The 14,826-nt window shown below is 37.0% G+C and overlaps 1 pseudogene; it reads left to right on the top strand.

Moving 5' to 3' along the window:
- The first annotated feature begins 574 nt into the window (after positions 1-574).
- LOC125120825 (stAR-related lipid transfer protein 13-like) overlaps positions 575-14,826 on the top strand; it is a 181,319-nt pseudogene continuing 167,067 nt past the window's right edge.

Genomic DNA, 14,826 nt, shown 5'->3' with positions numbered 1-14,826 from the left:
ATACATATAGCTACTGCTGTCTAAAGCCATCTGATGCAAGAAGTAGAATGAGACCAGGAGCATGGCCAAAGCAAATTCTAACAATGTCAGGTTACTGATATTCATGTCTATGTCTTTTTCCTGGAATCCTCATCTGGCTATTACAGGGCACACAGGAAAATTATGAAAAAGTCTCCAGGAGGACATGGGATCCTTTATTTATTGGAATCCCAAATGAAATGTGGTACTATTCAGTCCCCTGTCAAAAAGCCAAGAGCAAAGCTTGAAGCACCCAGTAAAAGCCAATTCAAACAAAAAAGCTATTACACTTAAAATTGAAAAAGTTAAGTTCCCAAGAGACCCTCTACATCAACCACCAAAGCTCATTTGGCAGTAAATCAATAACATTCACCAACAAGAAATCTAAAACAATAGTTTTTCTACAAAAAAAAAAAACAGAAAACAAAAAAAACAAAACAAAAAAAACAGCTGCTAATCAGCGTCTTCCCCACCTAAAAGGCGGGGGGAGGGGGTATAGGCAGATGACCTGATAGGAAAGATAAAAGGAAAAGGAAAATATCCAGTTAGAGTGTGACCTGAACTGCGGAGCCACAATGCATTGACTGGAGAAGCTGGCTTCTGCAGCTTCCTCTCTCCTAATCAGATCGCCTTAGATTTACAAAGCAACTCTGTTTCAGAGGGTCAGACAATACCCAGTGATATGCAAAGAGATGGAGCATCTTTTAATGAGCCAGAGGCCACTGGGGTCAGAGAAACAAGGGACTCTGTAGCAGGGGCCTCTCTGACAAGGCTCAATAGGTTACTCCAGGGAACAGCTTCCAGCTCTCACGCCTGCCTCAGTAGTCCATGTGTTGATGCCCATCAGCAATCGCCAGCCTGCCAGCTGAACCTGTGGCCACTGCTTCTTGCTACATCGCCTCATGGCCATCATGGAAAAGCACCCATGTCTAGCAAATGCAACTGGACTTGGGCACCACCAAGTTCATGAAGAGGATAAAAGTTCCTGATTACAGAGACAAGGCTGTCTTTGTCATTCCTCTTACTGTTCATGTTCTGAACTGGTCAGGCCCTGTTGCAGAGTATCTAGCAAGCACTGAGGTATCCAGGCAGCAACTGTCTCCATCAGGTAGGTCTTTTTTGCAAATCAGGTGTGAAATCTCAAATCCATGCCTTATGTCAAGTGAATAAGAGCTTTCCTGAGACGTCAGCCACAAGGACCAGTCTGCTTACAATGTGGTAGAAACAGTAAAACAGTTCTTTCAGGACCTCCCTGAGCCTCTTTCCACCAACAAGCTCTGTGAGACCATCCTCCACATTTATCAATATGCCCCCAAAGAGCAGTGGCTGCAGGAGTGCAGGCCACCGTCCTGCGGCTGGCCCATGAGAGCAGCAAGGGCTGCAGACACTCCTGTGTTTTGTCAACAACATGGTCAACGTGGTGGACAGATCAAATGACTTCCATGAACTTGGCTGTCTGGCTCCCTTCCCTCTTTCACCTGAATTTATTGAAGAAAGCAAGCTCCCCCAGAATCATGCAGAAGAAATGTGCCACCAGGAAGCTGGATCAAAAGGACCTCAGTGAGGATCTGGCTGTAGTTCAGGGATTGGCCCACAGGATCATGGAGTGTGATCGATTTTTTTGAGGGGGTGTTCCATTTGAGGTGTTGTCCCTGTCTCATAAATTGTATGTGGAGGCTGAGATCCATCCTCCAATTGTGGAAGACCTGGGAACCCAATTGGAGGAGAGATGGGCCACTTTCCACAGGTCCCTGGAATATCTCGTCCAGGGCCTCCAGAAGGAAGCCAAGGATAAGTTCAAAGGATGGGTCGCCTGTTCCAGTGCAGACAACACAGATCTTGCTTTCAAAAAGGTGGGAGTCAGGCTTCCACTGAGGCTATGGAAGGCTTCTGTGGAGATGGTAGCACTCCTCTTGGTTGTTTTGATTATGTGCTTAGGGAGCACCACCTGCGGGATGAGGATTTGGTGCAGTGGAAGGTGGTAGGAACTCTGGACAAGCAAACTAAAATCTTATCAGTATCTACTGAGCAGCATGGTGCCTGCCCTATCCTTCCAGAGAAATAAAGCATCTCATTCAGTGAGTCCCTTCCTCACATGGTTCTTTCCAAAATGCCCTGGACCCTGTCTCCCACTGTCCCATAAACTGAGCAGAATCTGCTGCTAACACCAAAGTGTGAAAATATGCCCTGATTAAACACATTTCCTTTTCTTTACATGAGACTGATCACAACCAGCACCACAGGGTCCATTGAATCAGAGTTCTTGTCTACATGTCTGAATGAGCTGTAAGTAAAGTACTAGAGTAGAGGAAACCTAAATTTAAATGTCCTCATAATTTGGGCAGAACATTAACCAAAGGGGTGTCATAGACATGCTAAAGAGGAATGGTTGGATTTTTATTTCATTTTTTAAAGTTTTTTCTTTGAAATATAGTTGATTTACAATGTTGTGATAATTTCTGCTGTACAAGGAAGAAATTAAGTTAGGTAATTCTCTTCCAGATTATTTTCCCATAAAGATTATCACAGAATATTGGGTAGAGTCCCCTGTGCTGTATAGCAGGTTCCCACTGGCCAGTCAGAATGGCTGGATTTTATTTATCTTTACTCTTCCCTGGAATGTGATGAAAGAATATCATCTATAGGTTCAGGCTATTTTTTTTGCTAAGGACCAATTCAATTGGAAAGCTGGGGGAAAATTCAATAGTAAAGCTCTCTTTTTCTTGGCCAGTTCACCTTACTTTCCTAAACACAAAGTCCTTCCCCTAATGCTTTCTCCTTTTATTGTAGTAAAATGAACATAACATAAAATTCACTATTTTTATCATTTTACAATTCACTGCACAATTCAGTGTAATTTAGTACATTCATAATGTTGTAAAACAGTCACCCCAAAAGACACCTAACACCTATTTTGAGTAGTAATTCCCTATTTCCCCCTCTCCCAAACCCTAGTAAACCACTAAGACACTTTCAGTTTCTATGGATTTCCCTATATTGGATATCTTGTATAAATGCCACAATACAACAAGTGGCCTTTGCATCTGACTTTTCACTTAGTTTCATCCATGACATATCATGTATCAGTAATCCACTCACTTTTATGACTGAATTCCTTGATCCATTTTTCTTCATACTGTTTGCATACAAAATCAAAAATGTGTTAAGAGTGAAGCTGTGTTTTAATTGCACATCTGTTAGGCAACACATTTAAGGAAGGTGAAAATGGAGATACTATTGTAAAATGATAATCACCAGGAAACCTCACATAATGTGATGATGAAAAATTTGGGAAATGGTGCAAAAAAATATTTGCTTTATATTAAAAGACTTTTAAATAAGGATTCAGGAGATTGTCTTTTTTTTTTTTTTTTAAGGTAACAAATATTTGAGTCAGAAGAAAATAACAGTCCTTTAAAACAATTGTTTTTTTATTTGCTTTTTAGGGCCGCACCCATGGCATACGGAGGTTCCCACTATGCCACAGCCACAGCAATGCCAGATCCCAGCCACATCTTTGACCTACACCACAGCTCACCATAACACCAGATCCTTAACTGCCTAGGCCAGCTCTGCATGTGAAGGCTGAAGAACAGGTGCTGTGGAACTTAAGAAAAAGTTAACATAAATAAGACACAGAGACATTTATCTTAATTAAAGGTGGGAACTGGGGACTCAAGGTCTCAGGGACCAAGTGCACTGCCTCAAGAAACCACACTGCTTTTATTGTGCTCTTGAGGATTATGTCAAGTGAGGAGGGGGTTGTAGGTGCAGGATATAGGGTTTTTTTAATTATTATTTTAAAAGTCACATAGCTGGTAGATGGTTAAGCTTTTATTCTGACCTTTAGGCATTTAACAATCATTAGCACTTGAGGAAACTTGGTGTTAGCTGTCTACGCATAGCATCTAGAGAATCATTATTGTGCTTCTTGCAAATGGCATATCTAACCTGGCATGCCTAGGTTTGCACCTTGTTCTCCTTGCTGATGCATATTCTGCTAACGACCACTCGACCACTCGTAAACCACTTGGGGCCATGAGGTTCCTCTTTCTCTTCTTTTAACAGGACATATCATGCTGTGCAAACAGCATGCCAATCTGCACAGGTCCAGCATGCCTAGACCAATACATTATGTCCTCATTCAGCTGACCATATGGATAACCTATGCCTTTAGGTCTTTGTTCTTAAGCTTAAGTTATTTACCAGCACTGAGACTATTTTTCAAGCAGAAATATGGGGTAAAGTAAAGCAGGACAAGATGGAATTTTCAGCATAGAAAATAGAAGCAAAGAGGCTAAGAAAATACTATAGAAACATATCTCCTGACACTTAATCCATCAAACCTGGAACCTCATGGATACTAGTCAGATTCATTTCCCCTTAACCATGACGAAAACTCCTAAAACAAATTTTGAAAGGATTTTAGTTATTCTTTTTTTAAATTTTTTGCCACACCCACAGCATGTAGAAGTTCCTGGGCCAGGGATCGTACCTGTGCTACCGCTGTAACAACAGACCCCAGCAATGACAACTCACTGAGCCACCAGGGAATGCCAGATTCTAGTTATTTTTAATAGAAAATAAGAGCACAGATTGTTCACACCTAATATGGACACCTTGTCAAAATACTGTTTATGATTCTACCCATCACTATCAAATTATATTTTTTGAGAGTAAGGCAGCTTAATTCTTGCATATTTCTTTTAAAAATTCATCAAATTCATTAATACAGTATAAATAAGAGATGTTGATGTTTAAATGCAATTCAAATATCCGATATAAAAAACCCCAGTAAGAAAAAGAACACTATATCTCCTGCCAAAACATTGTCAATTCTAGCGTGGCATGCTAACTAAAAGAAACTTTTATTGTTAAGTGAACAGAGGTTTGTTGTTTTTTTTTAAGAGGATAGAGAGCCAAGCAATTTTAAGTACTTATGTGTGTTAAGAACAGTGCTAGCCTAGCTCATACTCTATATCAGTCAAGGCTCACTATTTTACATATGTGAAAAGCAAGGTTCAAAGTATTTGAGTAACTTACTAAAAGGCACACAACCGATAAATTCAAGCAAGAATTCAATTCCAAATCTGTCATACTGAAGTTTGAGTTAATACTTGAGATTAATAGAAATAGCACTAAATTAAAAGTTCAGAGATATTTTTTATTTCATACTCTTTCACTAATATTCTCGGAGATAAATCATTTCACTTATATGGGCCTGAGTTTTCACAACTACAAAAGTTGGAAGCTTGACTAGATGATCTCTATAGTCTTCCAATTCTAAAATGTTCTAGCAAATTGGCCTCCTACAATAATTGCCCTTGCAATATATGTATGCTGCCACCAAGTGGCAGTAGAGAGTACTAGTTCCCTTTTTTCCCCAAGTGGGGAGCACATTTTGACATCAGACTGATCCATCAAAAGTGCAACTTTGATATAACTATAAAATAATAAAATAATCAGGTATTATTTCCTATAAATCAGAAGCTTTACATTGTGGCTATGCATCGTATCAGAATCACCTGTAGAGGTTTTTAAACATAGAAGAAATCCAGACCCCACTGAACAAGAATCTTCAGAGATGGGACCAAGGCATCCAGATTTTGTTAATTTTTTTTTTTTTTTTGCTTCTGCAGGTGATTCTGATATACAACTAGTTTTAGGCTAAACAAACAGAAACCAAATGTAAAAGCCCCTTACTCTAGCCATTGACATTTTATAACCAACCTTTTGTCCGATACATACACACACACACATTCACAATATAGGCACGTTTCACTTTATCGTGCTTCACTTTAGGGCACTTTCACAAACACTGTATTTTTTACAAATTGAAGATCTGTGGCAGCCCTGTGTCGGACAAGTCTATCAGCACTATTTTTCTAACAGCATTTGCTCACTTTGTGCCTCTATGTCATATTTCAGTAGTTCTGGAAGTATTTCAAACTTTATCATTATTATTGTATTCATTATGGTGATCTGTGATCAGTAATCTTTGATATTATTGCTGCAAAAAGATTATGACTTACTGAAGACTCAGGTGATGGTTGTTAGCATTTTTTAGCAATAAATTACTCTTAAATTAAGGTATGCACATTGTTTTTTTTAGATATAATGCTATTACACACTTAATAGACTACAGTATAGGGTAAACATAACTTTAATATGCACTGGAAAAGCAAAACATGGGTGTGACTCACTTCACTGTGATAATTCTTTTCTGGTGGTGCTATGGAACCAAAACTGCAGTATCTCTGAGGTATGTCTTTATATGGCTTTGCAAATATTGCTCTTACTTAATATCATCAAATATAACTCATTCGAAATAAATTTTAACTTTTTAACTTCTAACTTTTAGCTTCCTTCTTTTAAGGTCATCTTCTGAGTACCATAAAGGTGAAATATCTGCAGTTAATTTGCCACCAATGAAACCTAATTTCTTTCCTCCCTTGATAGAGAATTGAAAAAATTCAAATACCCTTGTATACATCTTGAATTTTACACACCATAGCTTTTTGGTTTAATAACTTACTGGAGGGAGCATTGCAAAAATACCCACTGTAACTTAAAGTGTTTTGGAGTTCTGCTGTGGCACAGTGGGTTAAAGATCCGACATTGTCTCCGAAGGGGTTTGGGTTGCTATGGAGGTGTGGGTTCAATCCCCAGCTCTGCAAAGTGAGTTAACTATCTGGTGTTGATGCAACTGCAGCTCCAATTCAACCCCTGGCCCAGGAATTTCTGGACGCTGTGGGTGTTTTCATTACGAATAATGTTTTGCTATTGGTATGCTGTGGGTGATTTCATTACCAATAGTGTTTTCATTGCCATTTAGTTTTAAAGTATTTACACATTTTTCTTGATTTCCTCTTTAACTCATGTCATAATATATTATTTCTTAATTTATTTTTTATAAATTTAAAACATTAAATGATTTTTAACAATCATATATAGGAAGTTAATTTATATCTACTCTTGCTCTTAATTTTATGCCCATGATATTATTGTAGGAGACTATATTTTATATGATGTTATTGTTTCTTTTTTGGGTGTGTCTTTTTGTCTTTTTAGGGCCACACAAAACAATGTTTTTGCTCTTCCTTTATGGTAACCTTTTGAAGTTCTCATATAACTTGAAAAAAGTTTTGTTGTTCAATGTAAAGTTCATTCTGAATCACTTACTTTGAACTTCTTAATAGCATTTTTCAAACTTTTATTTTTACCTTTTTTTGCTCTACATATCTAGTTTTAAGAAATGCATTAAAATACTGACTTTTTTATTTTCCATTTTTTTAGTTTTCAAGTCTACCTTTTGCTTCTAGCAGTTGTTTTATCACATATTTTAGTCTATTTTAGTTACATATATATTCATAATTGTTACATACTCTTGATCTATTGTTTGTTTTACCAGTATATATAATCTCTTTATGTTTTATAACATATTTTACCATAAATTCTATTTTATCTAGGTTCATTTTATTTCCTTTTATTGTATTATTTTTTGGGCCACACCCACAGCAAGCAGAAGTTCCTGGGCCAGGGATCTAACCTGTGCCACAGCAGTGACCTGAGCCATAGCAGTGCCAATGCCAGATCCTTAACCTGCTGAGCCACCAGGGAACTCTTATTTTATCTAGTTTTAAATCACTACACTGGATTTCTTACAATTCATCTTGATTTGTCCTATATACTAAAGAATGAATAAGGTAGACAATATGTTGTTCAATTTTGTATTTTTATTCCAGTCTTCTGGTATTTGAATTCAATTTATTTATATTTACTGTAATTAATCTTCCATTAGGACTTATTTTGGCTATTTAACTTTATATTTTCTATTTCCTAGGCTTTCTTTCTGCTTTATGTCCCCTTCCATGTGGCCTTTCATTGGAAAAGATTGTTTTATTTGAAAGTTATACATTCTGTTTTTTTTCTTCAGGTGGTTAAATGTGATTTATAAAGACCTATGCCTACATTCATTTCTTCCTATGAATATTTTAAACATCAGTCTACAATGTTTTTTAGACAAGAAAAGTGAGCTGACATGATTTTTTTCTTCCTCTGGGTTCTCCTTACCTATCCATGGACCCATACTTCTCATTAAGAATTTTGGCTCTTTTTTGTCTGGATATATGCCCAGGAGTGGGAATACTGGATCATATGATATTTCTATATATAGGTCAAAAGATACATGTACCTCTATGTTAATCACAGCACTATTTATAACAGAAAGCAATCAAAATGTCCACTGACAGGTGAATGGATTAAGAAGATGTGGTGTGTGTGTGTATATATATATATATGAATACTACTCAACCATAAAAAAGGACAAAACAATGCCATTTGCAGCAACATGGATGCAACTAGAGATTCTCATACCAAGTGAAGTCAGAAAGAAAAAGATAAATATCATATTACATCAGTTACATGTGGAATCTAAAATATGACAAAAACGATCCTACCTACAAAACAGAGACAGATCACAGCCACAGAGAACAGAACTGTGGTTGCCAGGGGAAGGGGGGAGGGGGGAGGGAGTGGGATGGACATGGAGTTTGCGGTTGGTGGATGCAAACTGTGAAATTTGGAATGGGTGGGCAATGGAATGCTACTATACAGCACAGGGAACTATGTATGACTGGGTCACTTTGCTGTACAACACAGATTAAAGAAACACTGTAAACCAACTATACTTTAATAAAAATAAATAAAATAATTTTGGTTCTGAATTGGTATGAAAATGTGATTTTGAATAAAATAAATTATAATTACTTTACCTACTGTATTACAGAATTTACTTAGTTATGAATGACATATTTTCATCACAAGTGTTTTCACAGGAGGTGTTTATATGGTAACCCTTCTGATGCTTTGTGTGTTTGAGAATTATCTTCACTGTGATTTCATGTTTAAATGGTAATTTAGCAGGATGTAAAATTCTAGGTTCACACTTACTTTCCTTCAAAAGTCTGATATTATTACTTCACTATTTTTTGGCCTGTCTTTGTGACCAAGAAACCTGATTTATCTCTTATCTATATATAGTTCATCATTTTTAATTTATATTCATCTATTTTTTTTTCTGGACTTTTTGAATTTTTCTTTGTGGTGTTCTTAATTTTTCTTATAAATGTACTAAAGTGGATTTTTTTTCCCTCTTTCCTATCCTGTTTGGGATACTTCATGGTTTTAATCCAGAAGCCTTTCATGGTATTTACAAATGTTTTTTTCTTTAAACATGCTTATTCCTGCTTCAGATTATAAATAGTCTCCCATATAGATTTTTAAGTATTTAGCATGCTGATTTTCAAATCTGGCATTGTTTATTTTTAATTAAATATAAATTTACTATTTCAGTACACTTTTTAAAACAGTATTTGTGCTCCTCAGAAGTCTTGATATATTCCCTGAAGCTTATATTCTCCTGTGGTCACAAGCATGGCCACCATACATGACTCTGCTGACCAAACACTGCATAAATATGCCTGCTGAGGGGACTAGGGGAACCAACAAACATCTGTGCTGCATCACTAAATTGATGCCCTAGCACGGGACTGCATGCTCCCAGAAATCAAAGTGAGCTTTCCCTTCACTGGCTTGTGAAGACAGGCCATGTGATGCTATCTTTTCCTAATTCTTGGGACCAGAGTAAAGTATTTATTTCTAGTTTTTCTGTCCAGATATGTTGTGCCTCTAAAATTGTTTTTAACAATTTATCCACCTTGTGGTGAGTATGTTTTTCTAATTTCTTCATCCAGAAAAGTGGTGTTGTTTTTTTTTCTTTTTTTTCTAATTTACACAAATAAAGACTTAGGGCAGGGTTACCATGTATCCTGGTTGGCCTGGGACATTTGCAATTTATACCCATTGAGCTAAGGTAGCTATTAATTGCTCCCCTTTCACTATCAAAATTGTTTCAATTTGAATGATAGATTAAGTGATCATCCTACTTGTAGGTTCCCTGTAAGTAGCCTTGGACATGACTACTGCACCTGGGTAAACTGTCAGTGTGTACTTGGGGAGGGGGCCAAAGCCCAGGCTGTTTTATGACTTCCTCAGTGACCTAAAGAAGAGGGATCTGTCTGGAGTGGATGGGTCCCAGAGCGAAAATCTTGGCGAGAATTTACCTATTTGCTGCCAACTCCCAAGTATGTTTGCAACTCTACCTTCCAAATTCCTTGTCTGACTTTTCTGGATGTGGCTTTCCTTCAAGTGCTTTTCACCTCCAACCATACAACATGTAGAATCTAGGAGAAAAGTAGCAGGTACCGCTTATAAGACGGCTTAAAGACACATCAGCCAGACTTTAATACTTCCATGGAGTTACCTACCAACCAAGCTGTGTTAGGTGGCTGCTGCTTTTTTCTTTTTTAAAGCAGCCCCACTCCAGAGTTCTCCCTTGACAAATCTTTTGATGGGGGCTCCTGGTGCTACACCTGCTTTGGCTTTTTTTTCCATCCCATGCCAAGTCACAACCACCTCTATTTCCCCAAGAGTTTCCATAGGAGCTAACATTCATTTTCCAGATCTATATACATTTTGCTACTTTTTCCCTGACATAGTCAGAGTTGGATTTGCTGGAGGCAACCAGCAGCCTATGCCAATGCTCCAAACCCCAAAGTCCTCTCTTCTATTGTCATAGTCCTGATGACAACAGCAAGCCCACAGATAATAACTCAGAGCCAGGTGCAAGAGAAAATATGGGTGCCCACATATCACATATCTAAATATTTAGAATTAAGTTTCTTCCCAAATCAATTAAGTATGTTCCATATCCTCTTACCTTGACAAATAGGCTATAAGGAGAACTTGGAAGGACTGGTTACAATTTAGATACCCTAGGAGCTAGTTCCCATCAAGGGCCTTCTACCCATGGCCCACCAAAGATAGGCTATATAATTTGCATGGCATAGTGCACAATAAAAATGTTTAGGCCCCTTGCTAACGAAGTACAAAAAAAAATCATTAAATACATTAAAATATGAAGTTTTTCCCTCTCTTCCTCAGTCCCTAATTCTTTCTCAAGGTGTCAAGGGTGTTTTGTATTTTCTATTTAAGTAAAGAAAACTTGAAATTTTAAATTATTAGCATGAATTTTATATCCTTTTAGTATGTGATCCCAATTTTAAATGCAAACATCTTTATGTTTTAAAATCTTTCTACTGCACCTTTTTATATTGTGCAATGTCAGTTTTAAATACAAATATGAGAGCATTTAACCTGTATGCAGAATCACCTAAATTACATGACTCACATTTTGTAACTCATACATACATACAGACACATATTTGTTATGACAGCACTGGAAACACTGCACAAAATTAATTCAACTTTTTTAAGTTCATTTTTTCATATATTCACACTTGCCAGAAATCTCTACCTTCAGCTTATTGATTAGTAAGAAAGGGCTGACCAGGAAAGAAACCACTGACCACCCTATCTTTCACTTTTTTTCTGTCACTGTTTTCAGTGCAAATGCTTAGCTATTAAAGAGAAAAAAACACAAATAAAAAAGAATGTGATATGGTTCTTTGGTCATTCATGTTTCTTAGAACACCAATGCTTTCTTTCTGCATTCAAAGCAAGTTCTGATTAAAATGGAAAGCATAGCCTCTCAAGACTGTCAGTGCCCACCCTTAGAAATAGACCTAACATGTTATCTATACTTGCTTTGAGTCTCGCTGAACTCCGATGCATTATGTATTCACTGGAATTCTGTTCTCATGGGGCACAGAATGCTAGCATGCAAACAGGGTGACAAGGAACAGTGGCGAGTATGCATATTGTGTATATCTTCTCTGCTTACATGCATTTTCCATTAGTCCTATTAGACTTCATCTGTGAAAAGCAAAGTCAATGACAAAATTATTAAGAATATCAAAACATCAATAGCAGAGCCTTAAACTAAGTTCAGGGTGCTTCTTCATGCATGTCCCTGTAACTGCACAGACTGCATGCATGGAAAGCCAGTCCCAGGCTAACCTCACTTCTTTTTCCCTTCCTTTGTTCCATTCTGTATACCTTCACACATCAGTCCATTTGAGCTATGCCCTATCCCCTGCAAACAGCTATGTGTTGGCCATCTATCCTTGTGAGGACAAATCCAAAGAAGAGGTTTATCAGGCACTGAAAGCAGGCTTAAGGCATTAGGGAAGGGTATTTCAGAGTCCCAAGTCATGGGGACTATGGTCTAAGAACAAGGGGTCCATTCCATTTGAGTGTATTCCCTAAATCCCATGATCTTTTTCTTCCAAAAGGCAGACCAGAGAGTGACCCTTGAAAAGCACAAGGTCCATGGCAGGGACTACACTTGCCAGGGTCTTAGGTGCTCCAATCAATCTGCCAATACTATCTTTGTTATTCCCATTCTCATCATAACTCATTTTGTAAAATTTTTATTTATTTTTTTAATTTATTTTTTATTGTTATTTCCCCAAACACATTTTTTTTCCCACTGTACAGCATGGGGACCCAGTTACACATATATGTATACATAATTTTTTCTCCCATTGTCGTGCTGTCTTGTAAGTATCTAGACATAGTTCTCAGTGCTACACAGCAGGATCTCATTGTTAGTCCATTCCAAAAGCAATAGGTTGCATCCATTAACCCCAAGCTCCCAATCCCTTCCACTCCCTGCCCTTCCCCCAGGCAACCACAAGTCTATTCTCCAAGTCCATAATTTTATTTTCTGTGGAAAGGTTCATTTGTGCTGTATATTAGATACCAGATATGAGTGATATCATATGGTATTTGTCTTTCTCTTCCTGACTTTTAAATTCATCATTTCTCTTAAGTTTTAATCTCATTCTGAGTTTGAGCTTTATTAGTATCACTTCCCTTTGGTCACATGGCTCTATTTTTAGCTTTCATACATGTTCTTTCTTAAATCAATCTTACTGAAGAGGTACTTGAGCAGTCACAAAAGTCTCTGTAGACACCTTCTCGGTTTCTTTCACACTTATAATATTAATGACAGTCTTGTCAGAATTTCATTTTCTGTCATTATTATGAATTGACACAACTAAGTGAAAGGTCCAGAATCAGAAAATTGTAGAATTTTATAGTCTTATGGGATCTGTGGATCAAGTAGTTATTAAGATTTTTCTCCTAAGTAGAATAGGTAATTGGTGGCATAACAAATGGCGGGTCCTGGACCTTTCGACTCCTAGTCTGAAGCTCTGTATTATGCTGTTTCAAAACAGAATTAACAGGTTATATCTTGATCTTTGATCCATGGCTTATATGTCCAGCCTATACCACTGATAAAATAGAGCTCTGAATCCTAAGAACCAAGAGAAAAATCAGAACCAGTATTAGTATTTTGATAAGTATATGAAAATAGTTATGTATGCCTATGACAGCCATTGTTAATGAAACAAAGTTCTCTTTCACTTGGAGCTCTATACTTCTCTTCTCATTAATAAACAATGAAAACTGGAACAAAAGACAAAACTTGTAATCATCTGAGTTATATAGAACTAAAAATACTATACAGCTCAGAATATATAATTAATAGTAAAACAATGACAACATATTAAACCTAAGTCCAACTTTTGCTAGATAGCCATTTCAAAACAGGCTCTGGTCAATCAAAGACCTCATACTGGTCAACAATTGTTACAGTAACATTGTTATTGTAATAAGCAATAAAAAAATTTCAGTGGCTTACACATCAATCATTGATTCTCATGGGTTGATAGGATAGGTGGTGCCGTGGTCCAGGTCTGCAATGTATGTGTCTCATATATCCTAGACTTGCAAGCAAAGCAGAATTGCTTCTTCTCATAGCAAAGTCAAAGGTTAAGGATTCAGATAAACAGAACCTCTTAAGACCTAAGCTCAGTATTGGCACATTGTCACTAGATGACCCAAGAAACATCTGTGCTGCATCACCAAGTTGATGTCCTAGCATGGGACAGCATGCTCCCAGAAATCAAAGAGAACTTTCTCTTCACTGGTTTGTGAAGCCAGGCCATGTGATGCTGTCTTGTCCTAATTCTTGGGACCAGAAGAAAGTTCTTATTTCTAGTTTCTCTGCCCAGATATGTTGTGCCTCATGGGGAATCTAATGACTTTGTCATTTTATTAGATATGGTTTTCAATTACAATTGACTCACTGTTGGCTTGCCTGCAAAATGGCCATCACCCAGAGGATCCTGAACAGATAGCTCCTTACCATTTAATATTATGTCCATGCTTTTTTAGTAAGCCACCACCCATTTTCAAAACCAGCATTAAAAGCATAGCTACACTAAAGATGCAAAATTTCATGCCCTTCCTTTTGGAAATTCTGTTAGCTTTGACTCTTAAACTAAAAGTTAAAAACAAATTAACCAAACAAACAAAAACACTAATAACATTATAAAGAGGGGGTGAGGACAAGAATGAGTTTGACTCCAAGGAAATAATAATTATATTAATACAGATTTTCTTTGAAAAAAGTCATTTCTTTCCTCTTTTATCATCCTTTAAATACAATAATAAACATTAGGTAGCCCTTATCTAACCAAGTTTTTAAAAGTATGCTACAACAGTAAGGTACAGGGTATGGTTTGAGGAAGAAGACTGGAGAGTGAATAAAGAGAAGCAGCTACTCTGGAAATATTCTTAAACAAAACTAAAACTGCAACATGAACTTAAATTTTGTTTCATTTTAAAAGTAAGCATTGCATTGCTTCATATTTTCACTTTTATGTTTAAAATACTATTTGCATCGCCATTTTAATATTAAGTCTTTCAGTCTATGAACATGGGATCATACTACTCAAACTGATCCATAGTTAACGCTTTCCCCATCAAAATCCCAAT

Source organism: Phacochoerus africanus, chromosome 2 (genome assembly GCF_016906955.1).
Source record: "Phacochoerus africanus isolate WHEZ1 chromosome 2, ROS_Pafr_v1, whole genome shotgun sequence".
NCBI classification, from domain to species: Eukaryota; Metazoa; Chordata; class Mammalia; order Artiodactyla; family Suidae; genus Phacochoerus; species Phacochoerus africanus.
The sequence above is the reverse complement of the archived record's forward strand: the minus strand, read 5'-3'. Positions and strand labels throughout refer to the sequence as shown.